This window comes from Ursus maritimus, unplaced genomic scaffold, assembly GCF_017311325.1.
Source record: "Ursus maritimus isolate PB19 unplaced genomic scaffold, ASM1731132v1 scaffold_11, whole genome shotgun sequence".
NCBI classification, from domain to species: Eukaryota; Metazoa; Chordata; class Mammalia; order Carnivora; family Ursidae; genus Ursus; species Ursus maritimus.
The window spans coordinates 9,067,332-9,083,262 of NW_024423453.1; the positions used below are offsets into that span (position 1 = coordinate 9,067,332).

At 38.2% G+C, this 15,931-nt stretch overlaps 1 pseudogene; it reads right to left on the reverse strand.

Moving 5' to 3' along the window:
- Positions 1 to 47: 47 nt before the first annotated feature.
- LOC103661838 lies at positions 48 to 15,471 on the reverse strand (annotated as a pseudogene).
- Between the last annotated feature and the right edge of the window lie 460 nt (positions 15,472 to 15,931).

Below are 15,931 nucleotides of genomic sequence, written 5' to 3' on the forward strand. Positions count from 1 at the left end.
TTTTTTTTTTTTTTTTTTTTTTTTTTTTTTTTTTTTTTTTTTTTTAACAGTTGCAACTACTAGTTTTTAAATTGAATTTCCTTTCCCTGTTGCTGGCCTTGACAGCCTGACTTCCTCCCTACACGAAGATATTGAAATTGTCCCCTTATTCTTACCTCTCCCCAAACTTACCCACAGGGCGTCTCCAGCCAAGAATGTGGGGTGAAGAGTTACATATTTCACCCTCAAGAACTGAGAGCCCAGTCTGCACTCCTGCAGTAAAGAAACCATTTCCTATCTAATAGTTCCAGGAACTTCATCACTTTTTTTTTTTAATTATGTGGCGTGAAACTATTGTAAAAGCTTGTCCTGACTAGGAAGATATGCCGGCTTTTACTAGAATCATAGGTTTTTAAAGCCCTGCTCAGTCAGGAAAGGGATTTGCGGCACCTGTAGAGGAGGCAATCAATGCCAAGAGCCATTGAGACATATTTTTCTTCCCCAAAATTTATTCAAGTTATTTATTGAACACCTACTATGGGGCTGGCACATAAAAAGCCAGGTTCTCCCAATTGCCTAAGCATAAATCTAGGTTTCACTTGGCCGTTTATTTTTAATTCCTTTCTGTTGCTAAAGTTCCTCTTTAGTTTCTAGGCAAAACATTTGTAAAATGGAAACTTATTACCTTTGGAATTTGCAGTGCACTCCATACAGTTAATTTTGTTAACATGTGTAGCCTTGTACCAGTTTATTTTCTTCCTTGAGGCCATTTTGATTAGTCTGTGGAGAGATGAACAGCGCTAGAAGGCCTACTTGGAAATATGATCTTAGCAACTCCGTAAGGTAAATCACCAAATATGTGATGAGTGAACTGCATATTGAGAAATTGGAAAGCGCTGAGGTAAGGCTCCCAGCTTTGTAGGCCTAACAAGGTGTTGAGCGTCAACAGACATTCAGATGGATCGGCTGCTTTTAGTTGGGGATAGTCAATGACATAGCACAAGAAGTGTCCATGTTGCTATGCAAGAAAGAGGGCCCTTTTATATACAACGTAAATATACACACATATGCCTTTTAGTATTTATATAGTGTTTTATATACTTTATCGCTTTTCCTTCTCTACCAATTTTATGATGTATTCTTCCATTCAACAAATATCTGAGGAGCTGGGCTAATGCTAGTAGCTGGAAAAGTAATGGTTAACTAAGTCAGGGACAGTGTCTGCTCTTGTGGAACTTACACTGATGGGAAGAGCTATGCTGATCAATGAAACACCCCAAACTCCAAAGGTTACTTACTATTCTGCAGTATTCTGAAGCAAAGGAACAAAACTAAAAGAAATTTTAAAACAGAGAAAGCTGACTTAGACTGGGTGTGGTTAGTGGGTGAGGTGGTAAAGGGAAGAAAACTTTAAACTGAGGGAAATGTTATTTTGTTTGGTATCCACCCCCTTTGTTTTTTAAGAGTTCGGCTTTTTATTGAATAGATTGCAGAAGAAACCTAGTCAAAAAAACCAAAGCTCCTGTCATCTTCAGACTCCTCTGATTCCTATTTCTTTGCTTCCACTTTCTTCTCAGCTGGGGCAGCAGTGGTGGAGGGAGCAGGACCTTCTGCTGGTGCAGCGCCAGCTTCTGGGGCAGGTTCATCAGCCCTTACCTTGCAGAGGAGGCTCCTATGTTGACATTGGCCAGGGACTTTGCAAACAAGCCCGGCCTGGACTTGTTTAGATCCACTCCTTTAATGAGGGCATGGCTCTTATCCTCTGTGACCGTCATCTCATCATTGTGCAGGATGAGGGCTGAGTAGGAGCAGGCAAGCTCCCAGATGGGTGCCTTGGTGCAATGAGTGCTGAGTGGGTGCTGCCAGGCAAGGTGCTATTCATAGGATGAAGTGAGGGCCTCACCCTACCCTGGCCTTGACTTCTGCAGAAGAACAGAGCACCTTAGCGGCAGCTGAAGAAAGGCTGTTACCCTCTTTTTACAGGAAACTTGAACTTGCAAATCTGTCTGTCTTCAAAACCCATGTTTTTCAAAAGACAATCTTCCCACAAGTGGACATTAAGATCTTTTCTAGCCACATAGCACAGAGTGAACACAGCTGCTAGGGTTAGAGAATTCTAATCTTCACACAAGCATGCATGCTCTCCGCATTCAGGATAGAAGGGCAGAATTCTGGCCCTAAAAATTACATTTCTGGAGTAAACAGTACTAATATTAAGGGAGCCTAAGAACTATTTGCAATTAGTAGTAAGAGCCAAGAAACAAGAATAGTCATGCTACGGCAGACCAAATGAGACGTGACTCAAAGGGAAAATCCATTGGTTGGCTCCCCCAGCCAAAGTGGGAAATGGATGATGGTTATTCCCACATCCACAAGGAATACCTTGAGAATGAAATCAGACGCTGTTGAATGCCCTATGCTTTACTGTACATACACTGGTATTATAAACACACAAACTTCGCAGTTTTCATTATGGGATTGGGTTTCGTGCACTCTAAGCAGCAGTTTTAGCATCCTCATGAAATCCCAGGTTAAAGACCTTCGATAACTTAGCTGTTTTTTTCCCGACTTTAGAGCCAGGATTTTTTGGTGTTCAGGCATCAGCTTCACTTACAGAACCACACCATAGGTTTATTTCAACTTAGATATAGTCACATTATACAGTCCTCTAGTTATGGAATGGCCTTATAAAAATTAAAGGTACTATTTGATTCAATAAAGAGAGAGAGAGAGGAAATAGAATTGCTTAGAGATAAAATTCGTGTGGATTGATTATTCAGGTGAGGGCATCTTAGGTAAAAGGAAAAAGAAGACCAACTGGCTGAGACATGTTTGGACTGGGAGAGTATGGGAAATGATGTTAGAAAGTTCAGATCACACCAGATACTGGGAAGTTTTGAAAAGATATGAAGGGCTGGAACTTGATTTGAGAGCATTAAGAGTGATGAGGTCCTTCGAGAAGGACATTACCTGAAAAAATACTTATGTAAATCATATTAAGGTCCTTTCTGGAATGGATTTATAGACATAGAGGCAACAAATAAGTGGCTTCAGTCCATAGAATTTTGAAGAGTTGAATTTTACCCCAAGATCACTGAGTCTGTTAAAGTTTTTTTGGTTAGAGCAAGACATGATGAAAATATAGGAAAAGATATCCCAGGACATTATTAGGGTGAGATTTGAGGGACTAAAGACTAGAATCACACAATTGCCACAGTGTGAAATTTCTACAGCAATATATTCGTTAATTTGAAGAACTATGCTGTGACTATAGCATCTTCTGGGAGAGGGGCATTTGTTAAAAGTTTAGAAAGAAGTAATCATTTAAGAGGAAAACAAATGACAAAGGAATCAGGGACTCAGTATAGGACCTTCTTTGGATGATGGAAAAAGAAAAGAAATAATAGAATGTATTGTCAGGAAGGTCACCATCAGAGAGGGAGATCACAGTAAGGCACCACAGTCTGTCCTGGGACTGTTTAGGGGACAGACCATGAGTAGTGGATGTCAGGGTGGAATGAAGGAGTGGATATGAGGAGCCTATCAGTAAATAGAGGAGCTAAGAAAATCACAGACAAATACTAACATGGATAGTTACACAGTATTTCTTTGAAACAGCCATGTTAATCCTCACCATAAAGACATTTCCCATAGCCCCCAGTATGCATGAGCAGAAATGCCCTAGCTTACTATCGATAAGTAGTTGTTGTAGTTACACCTAGGTAAGTTGTTGTTGTTACTGTTTTTGCTTAGTAGAGAGCATGCCTGCCACCTTTTTCTCTTTTTTCTATACGCATTTATTTTCAAGTAAACATGTAGTTAGATGCTTAAAAGATACAGCTAATTTTTAAATGTAGGCTTAAAAAGTTGTGAAAATAGTCACTCCAGGGATTTATAGTCTATTAAAAAGATTTAAAACTCAGTTGCTGCTTGTTTGGGTTTATAAGTACATTAAGTACTTAAAAATGAAGGAATAGTCACCAAGTTTAAATTCATGCACAGTCTAAAAGAAATATTTGTCCTAAAAAATATAGTCGTTTTGATATGCATTCCCTTATAATCAACTCCTTATTCATCATTATTAACTCTTTATTAGACTACAGAACGAAGTCTGCTTTGAACCATTGTCTCAAGAAACAAGAGCTCTCTGATTGGGGTGGTTAAGTAGCTGATTTAGTTTAATTGTTAAGTAAAGATCACTTACTTCTCTTTCTTGGGAAGTATCTTGTTGAAATAAGCTGTAGTCATTTGAGTAATGTGAGTGACACTGATGTTTCAACAGTGTATAAACATAGCTACCCAAAAGTAACAAGGTTTTTGACATTAGAAACTCAGAAAATCTGAATTGTCAAAGAAAAGATCTTTCATTCAGCAAACGTGTGAAAGCAGACTTTTAAACGGAATTTTTACAATGGGGAAACCTAGTAATTTCCAATTTTAAAATCTGTTCTTACTGCTTAAATTGTAAGTAAAATTTTTTATTATTTACATAGCAATTTTCTGTTTAGAATATCAATTTCTAAACCTGGCTGCTCATCAGATTCCTTTAGGGCTTTTTTCCTCCCTTAGGAAATTCCCAGCTCCACCCAAGACCTAAATCAAAATATCCAGAGTTTGGGAATATCTATGTTAAAAAAAAGCTCTCCAGGTGATTCTGGTATGTATAGAATTTTGAAAACCACTGATTTAGAAGGCAAATTATCAAAAAGTTTAAATAGGATTACTCAGTGGATGAGGTTGGTGTCATCTACCAAATACAATACGGGAAACACAGCTGAAAAACGGTTGGATAAATCTAGACTCAGAACATCTGAGGGCTGAACAGTGAGATTCTGTAAGATGGCAGGAAGAATTAAAGTTGGGATATAGGCAAGCCACCAGGATCAAGAAAAGAAGGGAAAGGCATTAAAGCTTAAGTGGGTGAGTGACAGTGGCAATAGCCCGAGCAGACACTGCTGGATTCAGATGCCCTTAAGGGAAAGACTGGAAGGAAAAGCTAAGTTCTAAATCCAGCTCATCTATAGTGATGTTTTTTGGCAGGATTCATAGTATTGTCCCTGTGGCATGGGCCAAAGGTCTAAGGTACTGACCTCCTGAGATTGAAATGTTCTGGTGTCCAGTCTCAATGAGGCTAGGTAGCTGTGAAATCTAGAGTCAAGGCTACTCAGTAAGAGTAAATGCCTGATCTGGCATCCAGAAAGTAGCATATTCCCAACTTTAGACTGTATGAATTTATAAAAATCATACGATTTAAAGACTAAAAGAATTGTGTAAATCATAAGAATAAAAATCATATGAATTTATAAGATATAGTAGTGAAACCAATAGAAGTTGGTGATTGGAGAATAAAAATGAGAGAGTAATAAATGATTATACCTAGTTCCTCGTTTGGGGAAATTGCCTGAATGGTAGTACCATTTATAATGGTAGAAGTCATGAAAGGACTAGCAGGTTTGAGGACTAGATGGAAAAAATACCTGGTGTTGTTGAACTTGAGATATGTGAAGCCTCCCAATGGAGGAGTGCAGTAGATAGGTGGATATATGGGTCTAGACCTCAAGAACAAAGGAAGAGAGAAAATTGTACCCACATCTAGATAGAGTGGATGAAATTTCCTAAGGGAAATTGGAGAATAAGAAGTGAGAAAGAGACCTAGGACAGAACTGTTTAGGATAGGGAAGATGAAATAGGGCCTGCAGGGAAACCAAGAAGTAGCAAGAGAAATGTCACTGGAAAGATGGCAACTTTTATTGAACATTACTCAGTAATGACACGGTGCCAGCACTATGCTAAGTGGTTTTTCATGAACTATCCCTTCACAACGTATGCAGATAGATGCTATTATTACCATTTTACATGTGAAGAAACCAAGGTTAGTTACATCAGGTGGTTATACAAAGAGAAAACAAGAGAAGGGCATTGTAAGAGAACAGATTATCAGACAGCTATGAACCAGAGAGCTAACATACCAGGCAGTGAGAAAGGTCAATAAATTCAAGAGGGAAGAGGACAATGAGATGAGGAACATAGTAGGTGTTAATTCATTGGAATAAGGTCTCTGCAAATAACTTACTAAAGCTTTTTTCTTTCTCTGAATTTACCAACATAGAAAATGATAGAGCTCTGTGGTATTGAAGTGTTGATGAACAATGTAGGTTTGAAAAGAAAACAGGGTTTTAACTCAAAATCTATTAAAAGAAACTGATAATCATCAAATCATATAAATTTTAGATGAACTAGATGAGACATGTGCAAAGTCTTTATAAAGAAAAATATGTATTTATATGGGGAGTTGAAAATATTTGAACACACGGTTTTGAATAAACTGTTTTCCAAGCTAAGGACTCAGTGCTATAAAGATGATCAAAAACATGCACTGTGGAATCCTACTGCCCACTTGCTAGCTAATAAGTTACTGAGCCTCTCTTTGCCTCATTTTTCTCATCTGTAAAATATGGCTAATAATAATGCCTATTTCATAGTGTAGCATGTTACTTATCTATCACCAAACAACACTGCTTAACAAACTACTCCAAAATTCAAAGGCTTAAAGCAACACTAATAGATTCTTACGGATTTGAGGATTTGCTGGGCCAGGTCTGCTCCAACTGTTTCCTGTCTCCTCCTGGGATCAGTGGGATGGACCCAAATTCTTCTCAGGTCATAGCTGAAACATAAGAGATCAAGCTGAACCAAGCAAACACATATCAAGGCTCCGTTGATCTGTTTACATCTCACTGGCCAATGCAAATCTTATAACTAAGCCCAGAGTCAAGGGGTGGGAAATACATCCTTCCCAGGATGAGGCTGTGAAAAAGTTGTTGATGCCAGAAGAGGTGATGAAATGGAGCCAATAATTAAATCGACCACAGTTGTTTTGAGAATTAAATGAGTTAATACTTGAAAGCACATAGAATAGCTTTTGTCCATTGAAAGCAGTATTAAGGCTTATTTTAATTTGTTATTCCTATTATAATTATTCCTAAATTAATTTATAGTGCAATGTCATTCCAATAAACATCAGTCCGATGATAATTCAGAACACAATGTATGATAATATTTATAAAAAGAGTAACATAGACAAAACAAGCTGTTCCCCAAAATTGGCATGAGGTACCCACTTTTAACCTATCCTCCATCACTAAGAGGAGTCTAATGCCATAACCAATCATTGTAGAGAACAAACAGCCTCTGCATTGTCACTATATAAACTATCTGATAAGCAAATACCTCTTAGCCTCATTCCACTGTTGGTTTGAAAGCTCCCAGTTTGTGAACTATTCTTATATGCATGATAAACTCTTACCAAATGACATAAAGATCCTACCTGACCATAGATATGACTTATTACTATATAACAATAATTTAATACTGATTGTGAAAGAAAGGAGAGGCCAAAAACTGATTTCATGCTATAGGAAAACAATATGTGAAAATAAACTTTTCAAAATAAAAGAAAGCAAGCATTTAGAGTGATGAACATTAATAATTAGATAATTCTATAACCACATCAATAAAGATTAATTAATCCATATCTTATATATCACATACCAAGAGAAAAACATATCTAGTTGAAATTGGAGAGCTAAATGAAAAAAAAAGTTAAAGAAAGCCCAACAAAATTTAACTGACTATATTAACTATATGTAGGGAAACTCTTCTATTTTTGGCTTTTAAATAATATAGAAATTTCAATGACAGATAATTATAAAATACTTATAACAGACTATTAAATCAGAAGTTTTAACTAAGGCACCAAGATTCAAAGCTGTGATTTTCCAAAGAGATGTGCCAGAAGAAGATGCCAGTTTTCAAAGGAGATTATTAAAACCAGTTTGACAACTCTTAACATTCTTACCCATGCAAAGGTAATAAGAGGGTCGGAGTATGGAGATTGGAGAGTATGAGTGAAGAGACATTTTAATAAGTTGTTGGTATGCCCTGAGAACTCCTCACCCTGCCCACATGGGCCTGAGGACGGAGGTGCTGACTTCCTGAGATTCAAGTGGTTTGGTGTCTGGCTGCTGCTTGAGAAAGCCTCAGGACTGACCACCGGTGAGCCAGAGGAAGAGAGAGGCTCACAGGGACTGGCCAGGTCTCCCACAGGCTCAATCAGACTTCCAAAATAATAATAATAATAATAATAATCATCATCATCATCATCATCATCATCATCAAAAGGTAGCTGCCCAATCTGAAGGGCTGACTCTGCAGATTATGCCTAGAGATACCTGTTCTCACATTAAAGGAATTGCAGATAGGAGATTGTCAAAAGTTGGTAAGGAGCACATATGAGAAAAAGTTACCCTTGAACAACTGCCAGACCCAGAGTGCATCATACTGGTCATTTAAGGACTTATTACTTGACTCTCTCACCTTTCTCCCTCCCTGCATACTCATCCTGGAGGAGAAGCTGAAGTTAACAAGTTAGGGAAGGAAGGGTAGAAGTACTAGGCAGGGAACAGTAAACTAGAGAAATAGTCTAGGTTTCCAGGCTGAAGTAGTATTGATCCAGGGAAGGGACAAAAGATATACTTTAAATGAAATTCAGAGTTTTCATAACCATATATTATTGGACATCCTAAATTTGAATATCAGATTTTGTGAACTAGAGTGATCACAAGACAATTTGTTTTTAGGATTGACTTCAGAAGTCTGAAGAGCAAGAGAAGCTAGGCCCACAGAATTTAGAGACATTGAGAAATAAAAACAAAGTTGTGTGTATCTACTGGTTTTTCCTGCTCAATGTCACAGGAGGAAATTTTAACCGTATGAAAATTAATTACAAAACTCAAGTCAAAAAGGAAAATAAACTGGGAAAATATTTCTAGTAATATAACAAGAAAGGAGGTCATATGTATTCCATTAAAAGAGTTCATTAAGATTTTTAAGAAAAATATCTTGACCTCCAATAATAAATATGGAAAGAATTTGGACAACTAATGCAAATAGAAATGGATCAAAAGAGAGTAAAAATATTGGTCTTATTTGTAATGAAAGGAATAATAAAGCAAAATATCATGATTTTATACCTATGAAACCAGTGAAAAGAATGGTGTATGATTTGTAATATGAGTAACATTGGATTGAAACTGGTACTCTGCTGAGAGCGTTGATTTCATATATAGTTTTAAAAAAATAATGTGGAAATATATATCACCGTATCACATACAAACCACACAAATATCTCTACACATTAGCTCAGTAGTGCCATTTTTTGACATTTATCCTAAGAAAACAATTCAGTAGAATAACAGAAATAGTTAATAAAAATGGTCATGGGAGCACTATCCATAATAGAAAATATTGAAATTGTCTTAATGTTAAGGATTAGGAAAATGGTTTAAATAAATTGAGTTATCAACTTGATGCGATGTTATGACCACTAGAAATGATAATTATGAATATAATGAAGGACATAATATATGCACCTAAAGTAATGTATAATGAAAACAATAATGTGAAATATTTTTTACACCAAAACTATATATACAAAATATATATGTTAACATACAAAATATATGTATGAGTATCTTATATATAGTTTCAAACTAGTTAGCAGAGACTTTGTTAAAAAGAACAGAGGGTGATAAGAAATTAAGAAAGAAAGAATAAAATTAACTGGAGAGAGTAAAGACTTACATAAGACACACAGAGAGGAGAAGACTCAGAGATCTGGATCAGATGTGGTTTTATGGTCTAGCTCTTCTATCTCTCTGAGATTTAGGGCAACTCAGTCAACTTTTCTGAGTCACAGTGACCTCAAGTAAAAATAAAAAATTAGATAAAAACTATCCCTAAAACTGTATCCTTTGATTCTCCCCCCCCCCTTCTTTTGGTTCCTTTTCTCTCCCCTTAATAAAAGAAAGTGCAGGATTTCTAGGGCATAAGCCAGTTGGACACCTGCCAATTGATGAAGTCAGAGAGATTTCAAGCAGAAGCCAAGTAGGGGAATTTGTATTTTTTCAAAAAGTGCTTACACCATCTTCTCATGGTGAGATTACATATATGTATTCACTGTAGGTTTACATATCTTTGTTAAGGAAAAAACGCTGAAATTTTGTAAATATATCACCTCTTTCCTTACTTGAAAAATAAAAGGATATTTGAAGATTAGGTTCAAATTCTAGCTCTGCTATCCATCATGGTGCAAGCTCTTGGAGTTTCAGTTTTCTCAACCGTCAAATAAGGAAGTAATATCTTCCCTATCTATTTTTACAGGATGGTTCTAAGAACCAAATTAGGACAATATTCATGAAAGGGTTTTGAAATCATCAAATACCATATGCCTGTAGGTTCTTCATCTCTCCCTAATTTTCTTCATTTCTCTGAGTTCAGAAAACCTCTAGCCTCTAGGGATTCCTGAGCAAATACATGACTCAGCGTCCATCTGAAAAGAGTAGGTGGAACTCTAAACCGAAGCCAATGATTGTGGAATAGTCTAGTTAACTTTCCACATAAAAATAAGAGTTGTGGATACTAAGAAGTCCATAACCAGCCAAGATCAACCCATAGTGAAAGATCATTTCAGAATCATAGCTTTCTAGTATAAGGTAAACATCCTGGCTAGACCCACCCCTAACATTGCAGGGCTGGTGTCAAGATTAAAAATGGAGGTCTATATGTCATATATTTAAATATTTAATAGTTATAAGTCAAACTAATAAGTCAAGCCTCAGTTTGAAATCTCTGACTTCATCAATTTAGCTGGTGTCCAACTTGTGTCTGTCCTAGAAAGCCCTCATTCTCTTTTATTATAGGGAGAGCAAAGGAATACACATGGGAAACAAAGATACAATTTGAGAGCTGGAAGCCTGATTCAAGATCAGAATTCCTGGACTTGTCAGAGTTCCATGTTACTAGTTGGTGGGTTGGGTCATCCCCAGTCCACGTTCACTCTTTTTTCTTTCTAAAAGACCCTTGTAAAAGTGTGTAGACACTCCAGACCACGTGGCCAGACTGCCCTTAAACAGTCCTGTCTTGCTCTCCCCTTGATCCAGACAGTATACTGTAGCTGAGTGATACACTCTCAGGAGGACAGACATGTAGAGTGATCTTTGCATGGAATTTCCAGGTCCCAGATATTCCAAATATGATCCAAAAGGAGGTATATGGACTCTGGGTGGGCTCCCTGCCTTTTGGGAAGGAACAGGACTGGAGAAGGACCAGAGAATCGTCCCTTACAGGGTGGGAACCCAGGGCAGGGCCCCTCTTGCCCAGGCCTACCATACTGTTTCTGGTTTTTTGACTTATCAACCACTTTCATTGCCCAATGTCCTTCTTAACTCCACTGTAGCCACCCTTGGGCTCATTTTCAATTTGAGCCTTCTAATCCTCAAAATGGGAAGTCTTTGCTTATGCCCTTCTGCTACTTTAATTCCTACCAAATACATCTTTATTTGTTATCATTCTCTCTGTGGGTAATCATTTCCTTTGTTAACTTTTGTAGGCAGGCCTCTCTACTATTTATTCCCTTGCTCAGCTCACATCCTCTCAATCAATTTCAAAGATATGTTTGTATACTTATCTCTTTGTTCTTTCCTCTTGCCTGCTTTGTCATTCATTCATTCAACTATCACCCGTAAGGATTCACTATTAGTCAGTCATTGGTGATACATACAACAGGGTATAAGACAGGCATGGTCCATGCCTTCATGGAAATTGCAGTTTATTGGGATAACTGATAATGGTGATTAGTTACAATTGCAGTGAGTACTATGAAGATGATGTATATCTCTGAGAGTCTAAAACAGGGGTCCTAACCCAGTGTGGGAGCTATCAGACCCCAACCATCCAATCTCTGGTATTTCGTTTTAGCAGCCCAAATAGACTAAGACACTAAGTCATGAAAAGAAATTGGTGCCCATGTTTGCTCCATATGTAATTTAAAACATTAAGATCTTATAGCATTATAAGTGTAAGGCAATCTAACTTAGTATTGATTTTTTTCATTATAATCACTTTAATGCTTTTTTAAATTTTCAAATATCAAAAATTTTATTTTTCTCCAACTTTGTGATGTCTTGCCTTTTTTATTTTTTAGGCTTAGCCTCTCGTGCACACTAGTCATAAATTCTTCCCATCTCTGTATGCTGCCTCTTTGCAAAACTCCTCCAGTTAAGAGGAGGAATCTATTTTTTCCTCTCCTTGAATCTGGGCTCAACTGTCTGACTCCTTTTGGCCAGTGGGACAGAAGTAAATTTGATATTAGCAGAGTTTTAAAAAGTGCTTGTACCAGGGGACTTGTCTTTTCTCTTTCTGTTTTTCAGAACTTGTGGGTAGAAACCAGGAATAGCCTACTGGAGGATGGGAAATTACATGAAGCAAAGACAAGTTGCCCCTTCTCCCTTCTCTAGTATGAGGCATACTAGAACCACCTAGCTATGAATAAGGCCATTCTAGACCAACAGCCCCAGCTGAGTTACCGTCTAACTGTAGATATCCAGTAAGCTGACCCAGATCAGAATTGCCCAGTTTACTCACAGAATCATGAGCAAATGAAGTGACTGTTATTTCAGGCTACTCAAGTTGGGTATGGTTTGTTATACAACAACAGTCCTCCTACCGTGGTTAATTTGGCCCTATCTGTGCTCAGGCAGAGATACAAAGCCTGGCAATGAAGGATCAATTGATGGAGCCTTCCTCAAGGAGAAGCATTCTGAGATGGGAATGGAAAGATTAATAAGGACTGATTGCAGAAACCAAAGTGAGAAGAGAACAGGAAGCTGAATGTCTTCTTAGAAAGGAAGTACAAAACTGGAGGGAAAAAAGTCTCCTGGGAATTAAATTAATGAATATAATGTACTTGGTAAGAAAGTTTATTCGGACCTTAACCTTCGTCAGAAAATAAAAAGAGCTTTTCAAAAGAAAAATCTCTTCAATATTCTGCATATTGAGTTTCAACATATGTCTGGCATATAGTGAATTAACAGTAAATATTTGTGAATAAATAAAACATCAATGGATATTTTTCATTATGGTATTTCAAAATTAGTAATAGCATACTGTACAGTGCTATCTACTTTAAAATTATTTTGTATTAGATTTCTTTGGGTCATAAACATAATACCATCTTCATGGTATCTTTCTCCAAGAGAATACAAATTATCATATAGCCTTTTTTTGCCCCAGAGAACATTAATTGGACATGGAAAATGAGATAATCTTGTGAAAGCATCATGCACAGAACCTGGCAGGAAGTGATAAGCTCACTGTAACTATAACACTTATTGAATGGCTTAGTGGTACCAGGCACTGTTCTTTGTGCTGTACAGTTACTAGCATATTTATCCTTGCATCAGACCTATGAGTGGGTAGTATCTTTACTTTCATTTTATAAATAAGGAAACTGAGAGAAAAGGAAGTTAATTAGTTACATAGATAATATATTGGAATAAGATTCTGAACCTAGGCAGTCTGGATCCCAGGCCACCTCCATAAAACCAATTTTTTTGAGCACTTTCATATTTCAGGAATTTTGCTAAGGTTTTTCCAAAACAAGTCAAATTATTTAATTCTCATAATTTCAACCTGAAGTACTGAGGCTATCTGCATTTTATTGGAGGTGCTCAAAATGTGCTAGATTTGTGTCCCTCTTTTCTCTTTTTCTCCCACTTTCATTGTTGCCCTCTTTGCTCCTTGTTCTGCAGTGACTGGGAGACAGCCTATCTTCCAGCGCGCCCAGCTTCATTCTCTTCACACTCACCTGAGCTGCTTTTCCTCTGCTTCATCCAGTCTTCATCCAGTCTGCTGTTGAGCCCCTCAAGCGTAATTTTCAGTTCAGTTATTGTATTCTTCAGCTCCGTGACTCATGTTTGGCACTTCCTTACATTTTCTATCACTTTGTCGAAGTTCTTACTGTGTTCATCCATTCTTCTCCCAAGTTTGGTGAGCAATTTTATGGCCATTACTCTGAACTCTTTTTTGCTGTTCCCTTATCTCTGTTTCATTTTTTTCCCCAGAGGTTTTGTCTTGTACTTTCATTTAGAACATATTCCCCTGTTTCCTCGTTTTGCTTGACTCTCTGTGCTTCTGTATGTTAGGTGTGACAGCCATGTCTTCCAGTCTTGAAACAATGGCCTCATGTAGGAGAGATAAACCTTATCATTCAACCTTGTCCTATTCTTGGTAGTCATTGAATCTTTGTGATTATCTAAGCAACCTATTTTATTTTTCATGACTCCCAGTTGTGAGGGTGTCCCAAGACCTGTCAGTGTCCCAAAGAGAGAGATCTCAGCACCTAGAATCAGACTGATTAGAAACCAAAGCCTTGGGCAGCTACTTTTAAAGTATGCAAATATACACAGTCCTGTAGGACCTATGAGCATAAACCCTGCTGGGCACCAGAACCAGGCGATGTAGAGGTGTCCCCTGGCAGCAGCTATAAAAGTCAGGGCATCAGACAAAGGTATAAGATCCTTCCTGGAAGATGCCAGTGAGAAGGAGCAAGGCAGAGGGAAAGCACAAAGACTGGATCTGCTGGCCTCCTTCCCTGAGAGCACCTCTGTAGGCTCCTATAAAGAAAGCTCAACCAGAGGCCTGCTCTTCAGGCCAAAGCTCCCAGACAACCAAGTAGGCCTCTTTATCAGAAAACCAGGGGGTGTGTTTTTGTTGCTATCTGTGCAGTGCCCTGAGTGTGGTAGTCTGTGAAGAACTGTCTCTCTGACAGTTACAGTTTCGTGAGACCCAGGAATGCAAGTCCCCCTGACCACTAGAGCCAGAAGATCAAAGGGTGCTCCCTGGGCTGCAAAAAACAGGACACCAGACATAAAAACCAGGGCATCAACTGTGTGTATAAAAGCCCCCCTCCCCACCCCAGAGAAACTGGCATTGTGGAGCATTGCAGAGGGAGAACATGAAGAAAGCACCCCTGAGGATTAAAAAAAATTTTTTTAAGTTGCCTGACACTTACTGACTTTAACAAGGAAGAGAGAGAGCTCAAAAATTACACCGGCCTGCACCTTAGTCCCCAGAGAGTATCCTAACAGGCCTCTTGCCATCTGGTGGACACTTTAAGATTAGCAAATGAATCTCCTTCACATATAGACTGGATGTTTTTCAAACTTCACTTCTGCTTGGGGTCCTGGGGTGAGTGAGTCAGCATATGATCCCTTTGAGGGCAGTTTCTCAATTTGCTACAGCCCTTTGGATCTTGTGGACAAAAGCCCTATTGGTTTTCAAAGTCAAATATTTTAGGGTCTCATCTCTCAGGTGCAGATTGTTAAAGTTGAGGTGCCTGATGTGGGGTACCAACCTTTCACATCTCAGAGAGATGCTCTGGATTTGTAAGTTCCCTCCTGATTGTAGGTTGCTATGCTGGGACTGGGGTTAATGACAAGACTGCGTCTTAGCCTCTTCTCCCCTTTTCTCATTTGCGGCTGAGAAGGAAATGTTTAGCAAGTTTTCTGTCTTTTTCTGTGGAAATTGTTCCATGTGTAGCTTTAGATTTGGTGTGCCTGCAGGAGGCCGGTTCGGGATCTTCCTGGTCGCCATCTTGGACTGCCTACAGCTGGTGGCATCCTGTGTGGTGTCTGGCATAGGCCTGATGCTTCGTGATACACCCCATCCCTTTTGGTAATAGGCTCAGCCAGGCCTACTGGGGTGTATTTCTGTAACATGGGAGGTTCACACCCAGACTCATCAATCCTGGAAACAGCTGGTAACCATTACTATGTATTCTCTTCACAAATGAGTAAAGAGAGGCTGGCTTCAAGTCATTCCTCGACTTTTCAAGGTCACATAGCAAATCAGTGCCTAAAGAGTCAATGAAAGTACAGGCCTCTTTTCTCTGCTTTCCTTTTTCACTACATCATGCTCTTGATTATTACTTTTTAAAGTAGGTGTCTTCTTCTTGTTTATAATTAAAGGCCAGAAGATTTTAATTTAAAAAATTAAAACATAGCACTCTATAAGTATATCATTAGTAAGGTCACATTCTTCTACTCAGTTATTC